This window comes from Musca autumnalis, unplaced genomic scaffold, assembly GCF_047663935.1.
Source record: "Musca autumnalis isolate F117 unplaced genomic scaffold, ASM4766393v1 scaffold_4, whole genome shotgun sequence".
Classification (NCBI taxonomy): Eukaryota; Metazoa; Arthropoda; class Insecta; order Diptera; family Muscidae; genus Musca; species Musca autumnalis.
In genome coordinates, this window is record NW_027411977.1 from 159852340 (window position 1) to 159865157 (window position 12818).

General features: G+C 34.4%; 2 long non-coding RNA genes and 1 pseudogene across 2 annotated transcripts; 2 read left to right on the top strand and 1 right to left on the bottom strand.

Annotated features, from left to right (window-relative positions):
* The window catches only part of LOC141403140 (putative alpha-L-fucosidase), a 29915-nt pseudogene that overhangs the window by 6744 nt on the left and 10353 nt on the right, over positions 1-12818 (top strand).
* On the top strand, positions 2138-7375 carry LOC141401418 (uncharacterized). The gene is made up of 5 exons (XR_012412366.1): positions 2138-2592; positions 2675-3697; positions 3754-5588; positions 5671-6693; positions 6750-7375. It is a non-coding gene; the product is annotated as an uncharacterized lncRNA (long non-coding RNA).
* LOC141401417 (uncharacterized) lies at positions 9066-12366 on the bottom strand. Its single transcript, XR_012412365.1, has 2 exons — positions 10458-12366; positions 9066-9296 (listed from the first exon to the last, which is right to left on the bottom strand). It is a non-coding gene; the product is annotated as an uncharacterized lncRNA (long non-coding RNA).

Genomic DNA, 12818 nt, shown 5'->3' on the forward strand with positions numbered 1-12818 from the left:
TAACAAACTTGGTATAAAAGGCCCATCAGGCACATACTTACTTTCTTTCCAGTTGTAATACCAAGTAAAAAACATGTAACATGTCAAAGTCCGATTTTTTAATTTATTATTTGGTTAAATTTTCCGATAAATTTAAATGAGTTAATAATTTTATTTATTTTTAAATTTATTTGTGTTAGTGAATAAATAAAAGACAACCGACAAGCCAACAATTGTATCCCTTGTGCCGTTTAAACTTATCGCCATTAAAAGCCAATATTAATAAAAACAGCCGCTATTTTTATATTACAAACAAAAATCCTTGTGTTGTTACTCTGAAAGGAAATAAGAAGGAAGTCGACGTTTATTCATTTTGGTTTACAGATTCGGAAAGCAACATCATTTTTGGGTCGATTCCGTATTGCGAGGCGAGTCATGTCGCGTCGTCTATCGTCTCTGTGACAAAATTTAAAAAATGCACTACGTAAAGCGATAGAAAATAATCGTCGATAACAAGTTATCGGTGATGTAGCGGAGCGTTTTTTGTTTTGATTTCAATAAATTAGAAAAAAAATATCAGAACAAGTTGTACACAAAAGTTATAGTTTTCTAAAATGATAAGCTCAGTGGAACTATTTTTTGATTATAGTGAAGAAGATATAGTTAACGCAGCATCTATCAGACGACACTTAAGATATAAATCTAATCCTTTAGAATTGCCATAAGTATTGTGAGTTTGTTTGGTTTCCAACATTCATGAAAATATTTGTTAATATTTTAGGTTTAAAGCCTATTTTCGGCTTCTAAAAGACGCTGTTATTTATATAGTGGAGGCATTAAAACTGACTTCAAAAACCCACAGATCAACAGCAATACAGCCCCTACTTAAAGTGGGTGCTGCTTTAAGGTTTTTTGCAGAAGGAAGCTTTCAAAAATCTCATGGCAATGACTTTAACCTCGGGATGGCTCAACCCACATTGCCAAAGGTATTAAGCGAAGTTCTGGAGTTAATAGAGGAAAAACTGTGTACAATTTGGATTGTTTCCAAATTAACAGAAGAGGAAAAGCGTCAAAATAAAAATTATTTTTATTCAAAAACGTCTACGTTGATCTACGTTTAATTTTTCGTTTTTATTCGTTTGCAAAAATGCACGGCGAAAGCTAATTTGTTGTCGCCGGAGAATGAACTTTATGGCGACAGAATTTGAGGTCGTCGGGCGACTTTTGCCATACGCAATGGAAAAATTGCGACTGGCAACGCGACACGACTCGCCTCGCAATATGGAATCGACCCATTTATTCAATGTTGTACAAGTTTATTAAACGTCAAAGCCAATTTTGTTGAAAATTTATGTGAATTTTTGTATGTGTGTGTGTTTTTATGTTGAACAACAGTAGCCGGACGGACAGACATTTGTGTCATACCTTGTGTGCCCTAATTATTGTGAAAACAAAGAAAAAATTTTAAGTGTTTTGGCCTGTTCCCGTACTTTATAAAGTGGTAAAAGTCGTAAAAGTTGTAAAAGTCGTAAACGATTTTCATATAAATTTTGTGTACGGGAACGCAAAATGTGTAAAAGTGGTAAAAATTGTAAAAACTTTTTAGTTCTGGAACAGAGCTTTTGTGTTTTTAGATAAAATCAACAAATTTGATTAAATAAATTACACTTTTATACATCGAAGACGTTCAGAAGTTACTAATTTTTAAAAACATCAGATGTGATTGGAAATTTCTAAGAAGACAGTGCAATTGACTTCATTGTGCTATGGAACTGCCACTATCATGAATGTGTTAGAAACGAGTGTTTTTAATTAAATAATGGCAACAATTGAAAAAATTCGAATTCTGAAATAAAAATAATTGAAAATATGCTTTTATCCACTGTTTTTTTTTTTTCAATAATTGTTGTACAACAATTTTGTATGTCCAAAATTCTCTCATCCCATCGTTGATCGGTACAAAAAGTGGAGAGTGACTGAGTTTGCAAAGGGATGTTATTTTGTAAAATTTGTTAAATTTTTAATAAATGTCCAACCACAAGTAAAAGATTTTAATATAAAATCCCAACAAAAGTGTTTATTTTGCATGTTTTGTACAAAGTTTGTGGGAAATACTAAGATATTTTTAAACTCTCTTGAGTTTTGCAAGGGAGATTTTTTTTGGAGGCAAACACATGTTTGAGAGCGTTCATGATACCTACTTTTTCTCCATCGGAATTTTTTTCAGTGCGGATTTTTTGTTTGTGATAGCAAAGTACGTAAAAGAAGAATTTCCGCACGGAATTTTCATTCATGATTGGGCTGAATGTGTAATGAATGTTTTCAATGAAATTAGGTAATACTTGTATTTTATACACTTCACAGGAGAGTTATCCACAGCTATACGCCAACATACAAAGCTCAAATTTGGCCTCTATTATTCCCTGTTCGAATGGTTCAATCGTCTATATATCAATGATAAGCTGCACATATTCCTAACCCAAGACTATGTTAACCAAAAAGCTCGTCCGGAACAAATGTTTTGGTACAGGAATATTTACCGGAAATAATTTGGTCAGATGGTGATTGGGAAGCACCAGCTAAATATTGGAAATCTGAAGAATTTATTGCTCGGTGAGTTTATTCGTTTTTTATATACTCCATCATAAGCTGGAGGAGGGTATACTAAATTTTACATTTTGTTTATAACAAATAGAAATGTTCGTCGGAAACCCGATAAAGGAAATATATTCTTGATCAGTATAAAATTTTATGACGTCTGTACGTTCGCCTGTTGAAACCAAGATAGAGCTCCCAATATTTAAAAGTTTTACAATCGTTGAAGTTGAGGTTGTTGTTGAAAGCAACCCTATTGATGATGGCAACCCTATTCATGATGGCAACCCTGCTGATGATGGCAACCCGGCTACTACCAATATCCTAAAGTGAAAAACGAATGTCATGTTGAGAAAAACAATGGCTCAAAATTTACCCAGCCGTTATTTATTGTGTGTTTATATTGTCTATGTATTTGTTAACAAACTTGGTATAAAAGGCCCATCAGGCACATACTTACTTTCTTTCCAGTTGTAATACCAAGTAAAAAACATGTAACATGTCAAAGTCCGATTTTTTAATTTATTATTTGGTTAAATTTTCCGATAAATTTAAATGTGTTAATAATTTTATTTATTTTTAAATTTATTTGTGTTAGTGAATAAATAAAAGACAACCGACAAGCCAACAATTGTATCCTTTGTGCCGTTTAAACTTATCGCCATTAAAAGCCAATATTAATAAAAACAGCCGCTATTTTTATATTACAAACAAAAATCCTTGTGTTGTTACTCTGAAAGGAAATAAGAAGGAAGTCGACGTTTATTCATTTTGGTTTACAGATTCGGAAAGCAACATCATTTTTGGGTCGATTCCGTATTGCGAGGCGAGTCATGTCGCGTCGTCTATCGTCTCTGTGACAAAATTTAAAAAATGCACTACGTAAAGCGATAGAAAATAATCGTCGATAACAAGTTATCGGTGATGTAGCGGAGCGTTTTTTGTTTTGATTTCAATAAATTAGAAAAAAAATATCAGAACAAGTTGTACACAAAAGTTATAGTTTTCTAAAATGATAAGCTCAGTGGAACTATTTTTTGATTATAGTGAAGAAGATATAGTTAACGCAGCATCTATCAGACGACACTTAAGATATAAATCTAATCCTTTAGAATTGCCATAAGTATTGTGAGTTTGTTTGGTTTCCAACATTCATGAAAATATTTGTTAATATTTTAGGTTTAAAGCCTATTTTCGGCTTCTAAAAGACGCTGTTATTTATATAGTGGAGGCATTAAAACTGACTTCAAAAAACCCACAGATCAACAGCAATACAGCCCCTACTTAAAGTGGGTGCTGCTTTAAGGTTTTTTGCAGAAGGAAGCTTTCAAAAATCTCATGGCAATGACTTTAACCTCGGGATGGCTCAACCCACATTGCCAAAGGTATTAAGCGAAGTTCTGGAGTTAATAGAGGAAAAACTGTGTACAATTTGGATTGTTTCCAAATTAACAGAAGAGGAAAAGCGTCAAAATAAAAATTATTTTTATTCAAAAACGTCTACGTTGATCTACGTTTAATTTTTTCGTTTTTATTCGTTTGCAAAAATGCACGGCGAAAGCTAATTTGTTGTCGCCGGAGAATGAACTTTATGGCGACAGAATTTGAGGTCGTCGGGCGACTTTTGCCATACGCAATGGAAAAATTGCAACTGGCAACGCGACACGACTCGCCTCGCAATATGGAATCGACCCATTTATTCAATGTTGTACAAGTTTATTAAACGTCAAAGCCAATTTTGTTGAAAGTTTATGTGAATTTTTGTATGTGTGTGTGTTTTTATGTTGAACAACAGTAGCCGGACGGACAGACATTTGTGTCATACCTTGTGTGCCCTAATTATTGTGAAAACAAAGAAAAAATTTTAAGTGTTTTGGCCTGTTCCCGTACTTTATAAAGTGGTAAAAGTCGTAAAAGTTGTAAAAGTCGTAAACGATTTTCATATAAATTTTGTGTACGGGAACGCAAAATGTGTAAAAGTGGTAAAAATTGTAAAAACTTTTTAGTTCTGGAACAGAGCTTTTGTGTTTTTAGATAAAATCAACAAATTTGATTAAATAAATTACACTTTTATACATCGAAGACATTCAGAAGTTACTAATTTTTAAAAACATCAGATGTGATTGGAAATTTCTAAGAAGACAGTGCAATTGACTTCATTGTGCTATGGAACTGCCACTATCATGAATGTGTTAGAAACGAGTGTTTTTAATTAAATAATGGCAAAAATTGAAAAAATTCGAATTCTGAAATAAAAATAATTGAAAATATGCTTTTATCCACTGTTTTTTTTTTTTTCAATAATTGTTGTACAACAATTTTGTATGTCCAAAATTCTCTCATCCCATCGTTGATCGGTACAAAAAGTGGAGAGTGACTGAGTTTGCAAAGGGATGTTATTTTGTAAAATTTGTTAAATTTTTAATAAATGTCCAACCACAAGTAAAAGATTTTAATATAAAATCCCAACAAAAGTGTTTATTTTGCATGTTTTGTACAAAGTTTGTGGGAAATACTAAGATATTTTTAAACTCTCTTGAGTTTTGCAATGGAGATTTTTTTTGGAGGCAAACACATGTTTGAGAGCGTTCATGATACCTACTTTTTCTCCATCGGAATTTTTTTCAGTGCGGATTTTTTGTTTGTGATAGCAAAGTACGTAAAAGAAGAATTTCCGCACGGAATTTTCATTCATGATTGGGCTGAATGTGTAATGAATGTTTTCAATGAAATTAGGTAATACTTGTATTTTATACACTTCACAGGAGAGTTATCCACAGCTATACGCCAACATACAAAGCTCAAATTTGGCCTCTATTATTCCCTGTTCGAATGGTTCAATCGTCTATATATCAATGATAAGCTGCACATATTCCTAACCCAAGACTATGTTAACCAAAAAGCTCGTCCGGAACAAATGTTTTGGTACAGGAATATTTACCGGAAATAATTTGGTCAGATGGTGATTGGGAAGCACCAGCTAAATATTGGAAATCTGAAGAATTTATTGCTCGGTGAGTTTATTCGTTTTTTATATACTCCATCATAAGCTGGAGGAGGGTATACTAAATTTTACATTTTGTTTATAACAAATAGAAATGTTCGTCGGAAACCCGATAAAGGAAATATATTCTTGATCAGTATAAAATTTTATGACGTCTGTACGTTCGCCTGTTGAAACCAAGATAGAGCTCCCAATATTTAAAAGTTTTACAATCGTTGAAGTTGAGGTTGTTGTTGAAAGCAACCCTATTGATGATGGCAACCCTATTCATGATGGCAACCCTGCTGATGATGGCAACCCGGCTACTACCAATATCCTAAAGTGAAAAACGAATGTCATGTTGAGAAAAACAATGGCTCAAAATTTACCCAGCCGTTATTTATTGTGTGTTTATATTGTCTATGTATTTGTTAACAAACTTGGTATAAAAGGCCCATCAGGCACATACTTACTTTCTTTCCAGTTGTAATACCAAGTAAAAAACATGTAACATGTCAAAGTCCGATTTTTTAATTTATTATTTGGTTAAATTTTCCGATAAATTTAAATGTGTTAATAATTTTATTTATTTTTAAATTTATTTGTGTTAGTGAATAAATAAAAGACAACCGACAAGCCAACAATTGTATCCTTTGTGCCGTTTAAACTTATCGCCATTAAAAGCCAATATTAATAAAAACAGCCGCTATTTTTATATTACAAACAAAAATCCTTGTGTTGTTACTCTGAAAGGAAATAAGAAGGAAGTCGACGTTTATTCATTTTGGTTTACAGATTCGGAAAGCAACATCATTTTTGGGTCGATTCCGTATTGCGAGGCGAGTCATGTCGCGTCGTCTATCGTCTCTGTGACAAAATTTAAAAAATGCACTACGTAAAGCGATAGAAAATAATCGTCGATAACAAGTTATCGGTGATGTAGCGGAGCGTTTTTTGTTTTGATTTCAATAAATTAGAAAAAAAATATCAGAACAAGTTGTACACAAAAGTTATAGTTTTCTAAAATGATAAGCTCAGTGGAACTATTTTTTGATTATAGTGAAGAAGATATAGTTAACGCAGCATATATCAGACGACACTTAAGATATAAATCTAATCCTTTAGAATTGCCATAAGTATTGTGAGTTTGTTTGGTTTCCAACATTCATGAAAATATTTGTTAATATTTTAGGTTTAAAGCCTATTTTCGGCTTCTAAAAGACGCTGTTATTTATATAGTGGAGGCATTAAAACTGACTTCAAAAAACCCACAGATCAACAGCAATACAGCCCCTACTTAAAGTGGGTGCTGCTTTAAGGTTTTTTGCAGAAGGAAGCTTTCAAAAATCTCATGGCAATGACTTTAACCTCGGGATGGCTCAACCCACATTGCCAAAGGTATTAAGCGAAGTTCTGGAGTTAATAGAGGAAAAACTGTGTACAATTTGGATTGTTTCCAAATTAACAGAAGAGGAAAAGCGTCAAAATAAAAATTATTTTTATTCAAAAACGTCTACGTTGATCTACGTTTAATTTTTTCGTTTTTATTCGTTTGCAAAAATGCACGGCGAAAGCTAATTTGTTGTCGCCGGAGAATGAACTTTATGGCGACAGAATTTGAGGTCGTCGGGCGACTTTTGCCATACGCAATGGAAAAATTGCAACTGGCAACGCGACACGACTCGCCTCGCAATATGGAATCGACCCATTTATTCAATGTTGTACAAGTTTATTAAACGTCAAAGCCAATTTTGTTGAAAGTTTATGTGAATTTTTGTATGTGTGTGTGTTTTTATGTTGAACAACAGTAGCCGGACGGACAGACATTTGTGTCATACCTTGTGTGCCCTAATGATTGTGAAAACAAAGAAAAAATTTTAAGTGTTTTGGCCTGTTCCCGTACTTTATAAAGTGGTAAAAGTCGTAAAAGTTGTAAAAGTCGTAAACGATTTTCATATAAATTTTGTGTACGGGAACGCAAAATGTGTAAAAGTGGTAAAAATTGTAAAAACTTTTTAGTTCTGGAACAGAGCTTTTGTGTTTTTAGATAAAATCAACAAATTTGATTAAATAAATTACACTTTTATACATCGAAGACATTCAGAAGTTACTAATTTTTAAAAACATCAGATGTGATTGGAAATTTCTAAGAAGACAGTGCAATTGACTTCATTGTGCTATGGAACTGCCACTATCATGAATGTGTTAGAAACGAGTGTTTTTAATTAAATAATGGCAAAAATTGAAAAAATTCGAATTCTGAAATAAAAATAATTGAAAATATGCTTTTATCCACTGTTTTTTTTTTCAATAATTGTTGTACAACAATTTTGTATGTCCAAAATTCTCTCATCCCATCGTTGATCGGTACAAAAAGTGGAGAGTGACTGAGTTTGCAAAGGGATGTTATTTTGTAAAATTTGTTAAATTTTTAATAAACGTCCAACCACAAGTAAAAGATTTTAATATAAAATCCCAACAAAAGTGTTTATTTTGCATGTTTTGTACAAAGTTTGTGGGAAATACTAAGATATTTTTAAACTCTCTTGAGTTTTGCAAGGGAGATTTTTTTTGGAGGCAAACACATGTTTGAGAGCGTTCATGATACCTACTTTTTCTCCATCGGAATTTTTTTCAGTGCGGATTTTTTGTTTGTGATAGCAAAGTACGTAAAAGAAGAATTTCCGCACGGAATTTTCATTCATGATTGGGCTGAATGTGTAATGAATGTTTTCAATGAAATTAGGTAATACTTGTATTTTATACACTTCACAGGAGAGTTATCCACAGCTATACGCCAACATACAAAGCTCAAATTTGGCCTCTATTATTCCCTGTTCGAATGGTTCAATCGTCTATATATCAATGATAAGCTGCACATATTCCTAACCCAAGACTATGTTAACCAAAAAGCTCGTCCGGAACAAATGTTTTGGTACAGGAATATTTACCGGAAATAATTTGGTCAGATGGTGATTGGGAAGCACCAGCTAAATATTGGAAATCTGAAGAATTTATTGCTCGGTGAGTTTATTCGTTTTTTATATACTCCATCATAAGCTGGAGGAGGGTATACTAAATTTTACATTTTGTTTATAACAAATAGAAATGTTCGTCGGAAACCCGATAAAGGAAATATATTCTTGATCAGTATAAAATTTTATGACGTCTGTACGTTCGCCTGTTGAAACCAAGATAGAGCTCCCAATATTTAAAAGTTTTACAATCGTTGAAGTTGAGGTTGTTGTTGAAAGCAACCCTATTGATGATGGCAACCCTATTCATGATGGCAACCCTGCTGATGATGGCAACCCGGCTACTACCAATATCCTAAAGTGAAAAACGAATGTCATGTTGAGAAAAACAATGGCTCAAAATTTCCCCAGCCGTTATTTATTGTGTGTTTATATTGTCTATGTATTTGTTAACAAACTTGGTATAAAAGGCCCATCAGGCACATACTTACTTTCTTTCCAGTTGTAATACCAAGTAAAAAACATGTAACATGTCAAAGTCCGATTTTTTAATTTATTATTTGGTTAAATTTTCCGATAAATTTAAATGTGTTAATAATTTTATTTATTTTTAAATTTATTTGTGTTAGTGAATAAATAAAAGACAACCGACAAGCCAACAATTGTATCCTTTGTGCCGTTTAAACTTATCGCCATTAAAAGCCAATATTAATAAAAACAGCCGCTATTTTTATATTACAAACAAAAATCCTTGTGTTGTTACTCTGAAAGGAAATAAGAAGGAAGTCGACGTTTATTCATTTTGGTTTACAGATTCGGAAAGCAACATCATTTTTGGGTCGATTCCGTATTGCGAGGCGAGTCATGTCGCGTCGTCTATCGTCTCTGTGACAAAATTTAAAAAATGCACTACGTAAAGCGATAGAAAATAATCGTCGATAACAAGTTATCGGTGATGTAGCGGAGCGTTTTTTGTTTTGATTTCAATAAATTAGAAAAAAAATATCAGAACAAGTTGTACACAAAAGTTATAGTTTTCTAAAATGATAAGCTCAGTGGAACTATTTTTTGATTATAGTGAAGAAGATATAGTTAACGCAGCATCTATCAGACGACACTTAAGATATAAATCTAATCCTTTAGAATTGCCATAAGTATTGTGAGTTTGTTTGGTTTCCAACATTCATGAAAATATTTGTTAATATTTTAGGTTTAAAGCCTATTTTCGGCTTCTAAAAGACGCTGTTATTTATATAGTGGAGGCATTAAAACTGACTTCAAAAAACCCACAGATCAACAGCAATACAGCCCCTACTTAAAGTGGGTGCTGCTTTAAGGTTTTTTGCAGAAGGAAGCTTTCAAAAATCTCATGGCAATGACTTTAACCTCGGGATGGCTCAACCCACATTGCCAAAGGTATTAAGCGAAGTTCTGGAGTTAATAGAGGAAAAACTGTGTACAATTTGGATTGTTTCCAAATTAACAGAAGAGGAAAAGCGTCAAAATAAAAATTATTTTTATTTAAAAACGTCTACGTTGATCTACGTTTAATTTTTTCGTTTTTATTCGTTTGCAAAAATGCACGGCGAAAGCTAATTTGTTGTCGCCGGAGAATGAACTTTATGGCGACAGAATTTGAGGTCGTCGGGCGACTTTTGCCATACGCAATGGAAAAATTGCAACTGGCAACGCGACACGACTCGCCTCGCAATATGGAATCGACCCATTTATTCAATGTTGTACAAGTTTATTAAACGTCAAAGCCAATTTTGTTGAAAGTTTATGTGAATTTTTGTATGTGTGTGTGTTTTTATGTTGAACAACAGTAGCCGGACGGACAGACATTTGTGCCATTTTATTGCAAAAATTGAGTCAAGCCAATAGTTTGCAGTAAAATATCGTCATATTGATATAATTTGCCTTACCTTGTGATATTGCCAGTATTTTTCTTTCATGTCAGATTACCAGGAATCAAGAAGAACAAGCAGCCGAAGCACCCAAGGAATTCCACCAGCCCGTTTTCATCCAGAGACTTACGACATGTCCGTCGCTCATTTGCCAAAATCAAATACGCCGTCTCGCAGCCAACAAAACGAACCTGAAAAAACACTTTCGGTCAGTATGTCTTCCGCTAATAAAGCCAATCAGCCTCCTCTTCAGGGAACGACGCCACAAAATGCCACTAATTCGCCAGCCACAACCTCAAAATCCTAAAATAAATTTGCCGATTTTAAGAAAACAAATTAAAATGCAGATGGATGCGACACAAAAACAAATGCAACAAATGCAGACACAATTCCTTATGAATTCTCAGATGCAAGCACAATTTTTGGAAACAGCCACGCAAATGCAGTCACAATTAGCCACACAAATATCCACTTTACAGTCACAGCCTGCATTGCCTTTGTTACAACAACAATCACAAATATTGCATAATCAAGCATCACAGCCACAAGTTAATATGCCACAAACTATACCACCACCACAAGTATGTCAACAACAGCCATTGTCACAACCTGTGAATCAACCATCACAAACACAAAGTCACCATCCACTACCGCCATTGTCCATAACCTCCGAAATGTCCGTCCAAAGTTCCACTTCTCACAGCTCAACATCAATTCCACACAAAAAGATATACCCACTGCCAATTTTTACAGGTTTGCCAGAGGAATGGTTCACTTTTTTTGAATCTTTTGAAACAACCACCGCCGAATTTGGATATTCTAACCTCCACAACATAATGAGATTGAGAGATGCCTTGAAAGGTCGTGCCAGAGAAACCGTAGAGTCGCTGCTAGGAAATTCTGCCAACGTTGACGCCATTTTGGAATTGCTGCAGAAGACATTTGGTCGACCAGAACAATTAATCCGAAGTCAGATAGAAAAAGTGAGAGCCATCCCTCCTGTCCATAATGGTAATTTGGATGCACTCGTCAATTATGCAAAAAAATTTCAAATATGGCTACATTTTTGCAAAATGCCAAGGGAGAGCATCATCTATCCAATCCGTCACTCCTTAGCGAATTGGTGTCGAAGTTGTCCACCAACAGACAGATGCAGTGGGCTGAAAAGTGCATAACTCTCGAACAACCAACCACAATAGTCGATTTTTCCAAATGGTTGTCGACACTTCGTCGTTTGGCCAATATGGTTCATGACACTCAGCCAATATCATCCAATCGTCGCCATCTTCCAACTACAGCACCACCATCAGGTCGCAAGTATGCATGTGCAGGAGTTGCTTCAAATCACCAATGTTCATTTTTTGGGTAACTGTTATAATATTAAAAATTGTCCATCTTTCTTGCAGATGTCCGTTGAAGACAGATGGAACAAAATAAAACAACTTAAAACTTGTTTCGGTTGCTTGAGAAGAGGCCACCAAGTTAAAACATGCAACATGAAACGCCGTTCTGGCATAAACGATTTTCCAAAACCACATCAAACATTATTACGCAAACATAACCCGACGTCAGCCGCGATGCCAACAGGTCGCACCACAACAATAAATAATTTGCCACAAAATGATCAAAATCCAATTGGAACACAACAAACACTACCCGAAAGGAGAAATTGCCATGCAACATGCGATAACGAAAACGTTTTGTTCCAAATATTGCCCGTCACGTTGTATGGAAAACACAAAAACATCACCGTATAGCTTTTGTAGACGATGGAGCAAATGTATCCATGATGCACACCGACGTCGCCCGTTAATTAAATTTGCATGGAGAAGACGAATATTTAGAGCTCCAGTGGCTAAATAATCACCGCACTTCACAAAAAACTAAAAAAATTCGCGTCACACTTAGTGGTACCGGCCGTCAAAACAAAAAATTTACAATTTCCAATATTTATTTATCAGCTGATTTGTCATTGCCGGTGCAGAGTTGCCACGTGACACACATTTTAAAATCCCAGAAATACCAGGAAATCGAACAAATCCCAATTGGGGATTATTCCAACGTTCGCCCAATGATGATTTTGAGTCTTCAACATGCCTTTTTGACAGTGCCATTAGAAACTCCTCGCCTCCTCAGTGAATTTGGCCCAATTGTGACATTAACAAGATTGGGAGCAATAATTTATGGACCGATTCCAGGTGAAGTAAATAATTATCCTAAACGTGCATTACATTTCCACAGATGTTCCAGTTCCGAAGATGCTATTCTGGAAGAAATGAGCAGTATGATGCGCAACTATTTTGATACTGAAACATTGGGAGTCAAAATCAATACAAAGCCATTGATGTCAGATGAAGATAAAAGAGCATTGGATATTTT